At 42.3% G+C, this 9,468-nt stretch overlaps 1 protein-coding gene across 4 annotated transcripts in view; it reads left to right on the top strand.

Moving 5' to 3' along the window:
* The first annotated feature begins 1,782 nt into the window (after positions 1-1,782).
* The window catches only part of LOC114783607 (potassium voltage-gated channel subfamily G member 2-like), a 31,366-nt gene continuing 23,680 nt past the window's right edge, over positions 1,783-9,468 (top strand). The window contains exons 1-2 of one of the 4 annotated variants that reach the window (XM_028969126.1): positions 1,783-2,123; positions 5,561-5,714. The gene's annotated coding sequence lies outside the window, so the exon portion shown is untranslated. Of the gene's footprint in view, positions 2,124-5,560; positions 5,715-9,377; positions 9,440-9,468 lie in introns of those variants that run through there. The other 3 variants (XM_028969127.1, XM_028969125.1, XM_028969128.1) reach the window with 3 other exon arrangements.

Genomic DNA, 9,468 nt, shown 5'->3' with positions numbered 1-9,468 from the left:
TGTGTGTGTGTGTGTGTGTGTGTGTGTTTGTGTGTAAGATGATGATGGTTAATATTGTTAAACATTTTAACCAAAAAAAAAAAAAAAAAACACTGCTGTGCATGACTTGGCATAAGGGTCTGGTTTATAAAAATCTTCTTTATCTTTAACAAATAAACTTTCTTTTCTCATATTGGGAACCACCTAAATGCCTCCATGTTAACTAAATTTCATTTTTTTTTCTATTAACTTCCACCCCTGCACACACAAGCTACACACACCACTTACAACCACATGCGCCATCAAACAATCTGAGCTTTCCATCTCCAGCGTCTCGGAGTCATGGCCACCTCACGACCTTGTCCTTATGAACCTCTGCCAAGGGAAAAGGGGCTCCGGACAGGCCGCACCGAGACGAGACGTCCTGGCGCATGGAGGTGTGGACTGTCAGCGAAGTTTGGTGTAAATGTGTCCCATGGGAGTCGCAGACCTAAATATTGTAGGACATTCCTTTGAGCGAGTGCAATTCGGAACCATTTTATGAGTACTCCTGAACCACGGCACCAGAAATTTTGTTATCAAAAGGCTTTAAAATTGCTGATTGAATTTTGGAACGGTTTCATCACGCCATCTCAGATTAGTCACTAAACCTCCCGTGGGCCCAGACTGCAGAGTCAGAGCGGCCGACCTCACCTCCGCATTTAGAGGCACGCTGATCTCTGTGGAAAAGAGGAGACCCTGCTAATTGAGATGCCGACATCCTTTGTAAACACCTTTTGGCCCGTGTAGCGCCACCTGGTGGACATGTGAAGACCTTGACTCTCCCGAGCCTTGCAGAATTGTCCTCTTCTCTGAGAGACAGGAAGGAACGATGCAAATATAAATTCAGTGTGAACCATTTACCATGTTCTTGTTGGTTTTCTAGTGGGCAGAAGCCAGAATAAACCATTTGACTCAGGTTCAAACCCCACTTCCTACCAAGACACCCTCAATGTCTCCAGGGGGGACTGTCCCTGTAACTACTGGATAAATGGCATAATCGTAAAGGCGCCGATTCCTGTTAACGATATAAAGGGATTTACGGTCACAGGATTGCCCATTAATTCGCAGTCAGGTTACAATGATGCGTGGACTCATATTTCCTCAAACCCTTACATCTACGCCGATGTCTGAGGTTTATATGGACAGAGACAAATCCTTAATTCGCAGCGTGCCAGTGTTGCCAGGTCTGTTAACTAATAATACGTGTTCTTTTCACATTCCTATAAGAGAGACTAATGTAAGTTTTACATTGGAATCAAGGCTGGTTTAAACAGTAAGTTCCTTCATAAAACGGGACGTTTTGAATATTTGGGTTTTATTTTGAGCCTTAATTGGGGTTTGCGCCAAATGGCAGATGAGTTGGACGCGGCGCAATGTTGCCAGGTCTTTGAAATGACCAGTCACTAAAATAAACTCTCATCTCTATATCTAATACAATTTTACATACAGCACATACAAAATGTTTATTATATACAGATACGATATTTCCCCACCTTTAAATGTCGCTTTGGCGTCTTTATCAGCGAAGACTGATTCTGGTGCTGGTTCGCGTTTGGCTTTTTGTTTCCTGAAATAATCTGACACTGGTCCGTAAGAATTGGCTCCATGTTTTTTTTTTTTTTAATCATTGACCGCCTGGGTCTCGGTGGACCCGCCGTTCCATCATTTTTTTGTATGACAGTGACGACTTTTTGTTGAAAAATGCCGAACTCCGGACGTGTCGCCCGAGGGCGCAGTTCTGCCAGCACCTGGCAACACGGCGCGGCGCGGCGCACGGCTGCAGCCTCCCCATTCCAGAATTCCGGAATTCCAGAATTCCAGAAAAGACGCCGCATCTCCAGCCCGGTTTCGGGCGTTCTTGGATCGTTTCATCTGACCTGGATGCTTTTTTTGTTTGTTTGTTTCACCTGGACAGAAATGCCGAACGTCGGATCGCGTCGCCTTTGCGTCGCCACTGTCCACGAAGCGTAAGTTTTCGGGAAGCTCGAAAGTTCTCCCACCTTCTCCGTGTCTGGACGGAGGGATGTGACCGTCGCGCGTCTTCGTGTGTCGCACGCCGACCGGCGACATGAACGGAAGTTTTCTAGCCCACGGTGCCGCGGGTGAGTCGCTTATTGCACGACCACGACGCCTTATAACCATGATTTTATCATCCTTTTTTTAAAAATGCATTTCTGGTAAAGCCGGTGTCTTCCGTGTATGAAAATGTGCTGTGCATTTTATTTCAAACAGCGAAGCATGAAAACAGGTTTTTAAAAAAAATTACCCGTTCTGATCCACTGTTTTCAAATTAAATATCATTTGAATTGGCCAAAACCAGCAAAATCTTCGTGGTTTTTGTTTAGTTTGATGATTTAGATGAGATAGGTGACCAAGGGACATCTTTTCCGGACAAAACGAGGAAGGGAGACACAGAGGCTCGATACATGATAATTAGCTTAATTCATGTTTTATCGACTTTCAACACCTGCGTAGTATTTTACTTACGTCGGAAACCCATACAGACCCGACCGACACCCATCCGACTCGATTTCTGTCTTAAAAATCTGCATATAATCCAATTTTCAAAATACATTTCTATACTCGTTCTCAGTTCCCAATCAAATGTTACTACATTTAGTGCAAAGTTGTCAAAAATTGTAAAACAAAATCTACAATAGATGCCAGTGTCTTTAAACATATTAATTAAGTTATAATTTACATATATGAATTTATAACAGGGCTATTCACAAGTGAAACAATACGTCTGTCCATATTTCCCATATACTGTACTGATATATCAATATCAGGATAGAGGCCATATGTTTCAGTTATGTAATATTCAGTGATGCTAGAAATATATTTTTATAATAAGTATTAATTAATTTTTGTTTTTCAAATATATTATATAATATATTCTACCAGTGGGAAGAAATTGTCATGGACCAGGAAGTGGACCCTGTGGTACTCCACATATCACATTTTCTTCAATGATTACCTAAGCTATCAAAGAATGTCTGTTGCGAAGACTTATCAAATCCTACACTGACATCCAAAATGTCCAATCCAAAAATAAGAGTTACTGTGAGAAATTAAATGACCTTTTATTAGTACAGTGAAGTGTTACCATGTAATTCCTGTTATCTCTTTGTTCCCAAATATTTGGTGAAAAGAAGGAGGCTGGCAGAGCTTAGCACCTTATATGACAAGAACAGAATGCAACCCATAAATATGACTTGAGGTATTGTCAGTGGAAATCACTTGCTAACTTGGGAAAACACAGAAGGTCTGCAGCAGCCACAGGTCTGTCCTCTTTTTATTTTTAATAAGACAGATGGTATTTTAATATACCCCATGGTCTTTTGGTCTTTACCAAAATGATAAATATAAATCATCCATTTTAAATTGCTGTAATAATAGTTCTGAAATATTAGGAAAGGCAGTTTGCAATATGTGTTAATTATCATTCTACTCCGCTCAATCTCTCAGCTATAATGAGATGACTTGCCAATTCAGTATTCACACTGTTTAGGTATTTCCCCACATTCCCAAAGCTTGACAGGCGTCCTGTTCTTAGTTACGGTTGCTAGCGTAGTGTTGGACAGCGGTCAATCAAGGGAGGGGCTTAGCAAAGGGTCAGTAAAATCACAAGGGCACTGCTACAGTGTCTGGCTTGAAAACATTTAGTTGTCCTCAGTCCACATTATAACCTTCTGAGTGCTTTTTTTTTTTTTTTTTTTTTACATTAGTCACATTGCTGAGTAATTATTGCACTACATAATTCAGGCTAGCAGTCACAGTCTCTTTTGTCATCACTTGCATTTTTGTTACCTCATGCTTTAAAGGTCATGACAGCTTCTAGAAGAAACCTAGTCAAGTATGTTCCACAAATGTTGGGATAATTGTGTCCTTTTACACTTCCTCTCTTATTTATTGAATGGAAATTGACGTGATTGTCATTGTGAAACACTACAGCACAGCACACGGTGACACAACTAAATGTGTCCTCTGCTTTTGACCATCACCCTTGGTGAGCAGTGGGCAGCCATGACAGGCACCCGGGGACCAGTGTGTGGGGACGGTGCTTTGCTCAGTGGCACCTCAGTGGCACCTCAGTGGCACCTTGGCGATTTGGGACTCGAACCTCAACCTTCTGATCACGGGTCCGTCTCCTTACCCACTAGGCCACCACTGCTTATGTTACGAAAAATCCTTTGTGTCTAGAAGCTCTCGATTCATAATAGACCTCCAATAGTTGCTGATGGGTCAGGGTTCCTTTGACCTGTTGGCTCTTGTTGAGGCATGGCTATTGTCAAGTTACATAAATACATTTTGCCTCTATGTGTTTGTGTAAGGAGAGGTTTCCCATGCAGTTGTACCTTAGTAAGAGAATGTGATGACCAGGAATGAGTCTCCAGGCTCCTCAGACAGTTGTTGTAATACTGTTAAATAGATTTGGGGGGGTTTAAAACAACTGCTGTAGAAATTCCGTCCCACAAAGAAACTAGTTTCTGGTGTAGAGCTGTACTGCGATAAGCAACTGTGTTAACTCTTACAGCTGTGAGGTCATATTTTATCACCAAAAAAAATGTCACAGCTCAGCATCCCACAGCCTTATTTAAACCTTCTCCCATCATTACATCGCATGAACAAAGTAGCACAAGACTATATCAGGCTCAAATTGTCCAAAACGTGCCAAAAATGCTAATTCTATCATAAATTTTAATGCATTTTTAATGTATTTATAGAAAACTGCTTTCACCGCTTAGCACACTTCTGGGTTCTGAGATATGGGCTCCTCAGCCATGGGTCATACTGCTTCAAATATGCATATTCTGTATTGAGTATTGCTGAATCATCAACTTTGGCAACATATCATAAGAGAATTGTACTCGGTGATTGCCAACCATTATTTTCTATTATAAGGATAATTTATTCATTGTACCAGTAGTTTTCACCCTTTATTTTTTAGCCAGCCAAGGAAGCCAGTTTTTTATTTTTTTGTTACTCTTTTGAACGTGAGCAAATCAATCTGATACTGTGACAAAGAGATTTTGTGGGTGAAATGAGCATTGGAGGATCCCATTAATAAAATGTGTGTACCGAGAGTTTAACCCTTAAAGGGAGGGCATAATGCAAGTTCTTAACTTTCCTTTTTAGGACAACGTGTGCCCGTCGGTAAAGCCAGCAGTTCCTCTGTCACTGCCAGTGAATTACGGGTGAAGTGCTGCACCGCTGAGCATTTCAGCAGTGCCATCAGTCACAAGCATGCCTGACTTGTGTGTGTTTGGCAGCAGGAGCAGCGCACACTTCCACACACGTCCACACACTGTCCTTGCAGAGCGTCTGTGCCGTCTCATGCCGATTGGTCAGCTCTGTCATGAGAGCACGTTGCATTTTCATGGTTACCGACACTATTGGTTGGTCAGACGCGTACATCTGATGGACTTGCACATGCCGTTAACTCACACTAATCATCATTCACCATCGCAGTTATGTATGTCATTTACATGCCTTCTATTGTTGGACTTGTTATTACATTTTTGTTTCCTGTGTGTAGAGAAATCATCCTTTTAGGCAACACACAGTAATAAAAACCGAGGACGAGTGAGCCTGGGCCGGAACAGCCCGGTATGAGCAGCAGGCAGGTGGTTTGCACTTCAGGCTTCTCCTGCGCTCACTTCTGAAAAAAAGCTCATGACAGCTGTTCTTTGGTAAGTTTAGCATTGCTGAACAGTGCGATGAGGACTGCATTAGATGAAGACAGGCATTAATGCCTAAATACTGATGGGGTGGTAGTGTCCTAGCGGGTAAGGAAGCGGACCTGTAGTCAGAAGGTTGCGGGTTCAAATCCCGAACCACCAAGGTGCCACTGAGGTTCCACTGAGCAAAGCACCGTCAGCCCCACACCCGGGCGCCTGTCATGGCTGCCCACTGCTTACTAAGCGTGATGGTTAAAAGCAGAGGACACATTTCGTGGTGTCATCATTTGCTGTGCTGTGGTGTATCACAATGACAATAACTTTTTTAAAGCTTTTTTAAAGATTTCCTCACAATCTGAAGATTTCTTTTACACAGTAAATCCCTCTAGATGCCACTGCATGTAATACAATGAACAGTCTAAAGGATCTGTAAAGGTAGGTGGTAGTATCAAAAAGGCATCTTCAATTCAGGTTTACACATTTCTTTATATTAAAAACTGGGACAGAAAGCCTCAATGTAACCTCAGAGGAAGAAAGAACCAAGCAACTCAAAAGTTTGTGTTATGCAATAGAGTGAAGTGAATATGTCAAGTGGTCAGAAGCAGTGGTGTTACATGCTGGAGAAGAAGGACCTCTTTTTACTTTTTTATCCTTTTTAAAGTTAGCAAAATGTACACCTACTCACAGTTAGATAAGTTTAAGATCTGTAGCAACTTTCAAGAAAAACGTCTGTTTGTTTAAATTGTGTGGCACATAATAAAGAGAAGAAGGATAGTTCACCAACAAAACATATTTTAATACATTTTTACCAATAACAGGTACTTTAGTAGCAGAAACCAGGAAAAATTCACTGTTTATTCATACTAAGGAATGTTAGCATTTCAACATATTCAACATTTCCCGCATATTGATCACGGCTCAGTGATGCCCGCAAATGCTCCGGAAACTAGAGCAAGCAAACAAGAATATGGACGTGTGCATCATGGGGACGCGTACACGAGAGCGAGAACCTGTGTATGTGTGGTGAGAACCGTGGTGTGTTCCCTGTTCACGTGGCCCGTTCGAGACAAAGCGCTCACAGATTATATTTAACCCCAAACAGTGCTGCATACAACAAACGACAAAACGTAACAGGAGGAACAGTACAGACACAAGCGACACAAACATATACAACAGGAGAGTACACCAGGAGGGACCAACGTAAAGCTAAATTCTCTCGCAGCAACGATTCTCCAGACACCTCCATGGGCTGAAGGCTCCAGCTGATGAGATAACTTTACAGCCCAACTTTTTGCAGGTTGGGATGTCTGTTTATTCTATTTGAAAGCAACAGCATGTGGCGGGATCGTAAGGGTCGTGGTCGGTGACGTCATTAGCCACACCTACTCATAGGGCCCTACGATTTCCACGATGTGGAAAACACGGGCAAAATCGCTGAATCCAACAAATGAAACAGATTGCGCTATGTGTGTAATTGCCGTGTTTCCGGCGGAGGCGGGACTTAACGTGCGGTCAGCGATGGCGAAGAGACCGTCAGTGCCGAATTCGGACCACCTGACTGATTGCTTCTGCGCATGTGCGCACATACGCAACGGTTAGGCTTGGCTCGCTGGAACACCAAAATTACGGAATCCGACTCTTAGTGCCAAGTTACGAGCGGAACAATCCCCCACCTCTTTTTTGTAAGAACATATGTGACGACCACTTCCATTCAATAACTCGTATCAGAAACAGAGAAAAGAAGCAAACTAGCGCAAGGCAGTCATCAGCCAATTCAAAACGTGGTTTTATTATCATGGTTCCGGTTCATTATGCATGTGGGCACAACTTTTTTTTTTCATATTCTGAAGCACTTTTATTTTACAAATGGAAGAATGTGTAATATTGTGAAATAGTTCTTTGCATGAAATGCACATATTATTGTAGATGGTTTACAAAAGGGAACAGTAAATGCCCAAGCACTTTGTTGAACAGTGATTAACTGTAATTTGTCAAATTGCATTTGTTCTTTTTTCCCCATCCACTCTATAATCACAGTTTTTAGGAGAATAAATACATGTATAAGGGAAAGATGGAAAATGGAAAAAACTGAATTGAGGAAAAAATAAAATGGCCCTACTACTTTTTGAGCTGAACTTCGTGGCAATAATGATGCTTTTACTGGTCTGAAAGCAGAAGCACAAACTCCGTGGTGCTCGAAGTGCATGCTGCATTTGGTGTGAAACCTCCTCCGTTTAGAAATACATATAGGGACAATTATCAACAGTCAGATTCGTCCGTGACAATTTTTACTGCTGAAGACAGTTTGTTTGAGCATTTCAATCCGTTTCATGAAAAGAAAGAACAGGAAGCAGTGTTGGCCTAGCAGGTAAGGAAGTGGACCGGAAGTGGACCACTAAGCGAAGCACCGTCCCCACACGCTGCTCCCAGGCCACTGGCCATGGCGGCCCACTGCTCACCAAGGGTGATGGGTTAAATGCAGAGGACTGTGCTGTCCTGCAGTGTTTCACAATGATGATCACTTCACTTTATTTCATTTTTATTTGTATGAACTTTCATTTGTTTGAAACAAGCACAGGTTTGTCTCTATTGGACCCTGGATTGATGGCCTCAGTCACTGTGATCTGTTTGCTCTCCTTTCCATGATGCCGGCAGGATAAATGACTGATGGCTCAGAGCCCGGATGATGCATGCCGGTGATCGGGGGCCAGTTGACTGACACAGTAAGAACAGACACCATGACCGGAGGCTCTGCTTACTTCCCTCGCCCACACGGTCTTAGCATTAATAACATGAGATTCTGGGTGCTGTTCAGTTTTTTTTTTTCTTTTCTGTCTTATTCAGCGCTGAAGAGCTTAAGGGTTTTTACTGATGTGCAAGGGCCTGATTTGTTTAGATGTATTTGAGAATTAAAATAATCGGATAATCAGATTCCCTTGAAAATTGTCTGTCCTGATTTCCCAGTTGTGTTAAAAGCATCAATGGGATTTGTCTTATTCAATGTTAAGCACATGTAGTGATTAATTCACAGAAATCTTTCCATCCAATATGTAAATTGACATAAAATAAAGAGTAAAACATAATTTGAAAAATCTACCATGGTGATAGTGCACTGTTTGCAGAGCAAATACTGCAGTGAGAGTGGGGTGTACAGTAGTGTACGGGGAACAGATCCAATCGGAGAGACATGACAGGATCACTGGCAGAGTCGCCTTCCAAAATACACTGTCCGAGCAAGCAGGTAAACAGTAATCCAACATTGTAATCCAAGAACAAACCAGAGCAGACAGCAATCCATGGAATAGCAGCGAAAACTACGGCTCAGCGTGTTGCTACATGTTAAATCTGATCTCAGGTTGTACAGTACAGGTCAAAAGTCTGGACCCACCTTCTCATTCAACGTGTTTTCTTTATTGACCATTTACGTTGGTAGATTCTCACTGAAGGCATCAAAACTATGAATGAACACATGTGGAGTTATGTACTTAACAAAAAAGGTGAAATAAGTGAAAACATGTTTTATATTCTAGTTTCTTTGCTCTGATTACGGCTTTGCACACCCTTGGCATTCTCTCGATGAGCTTCAAGAGGTCGTCACCTGAAATGGTTTTCCAACAGTCTTGAAGGAGTTCCTAGAGGTGTTTGCCTTCACTCTGCGGTCCAGCTCACCCCAAACCATCTGGATTGGGTTCAGGTCCGGTGACAGTGGAGTCCAGGTCTCCACCCATAAGACCCAGGTTCGAACCCCACTTACTACCATTATGTC

The sequence above is a fragment of the Denticeps clupeoides genome, unplaced genomic scaffold (assembly GCF_900700375.1).
Source record: "Denticeps clupeoides unplaced genomic scaffold, fDenClu1.1, whole genome shotgun sequence".
Classification (NCBI taxonomy): Eukaryota; Metazoa; Chordata; class Actinopteri; order Clupeiformes; family Denticipitidae; genus Denticeps; species Denticeps clupeoides.
Note: the sequence above shows the minus strand (reverse complement) of the source record. Positions and strands in the feature narration are given on the sequence as shown.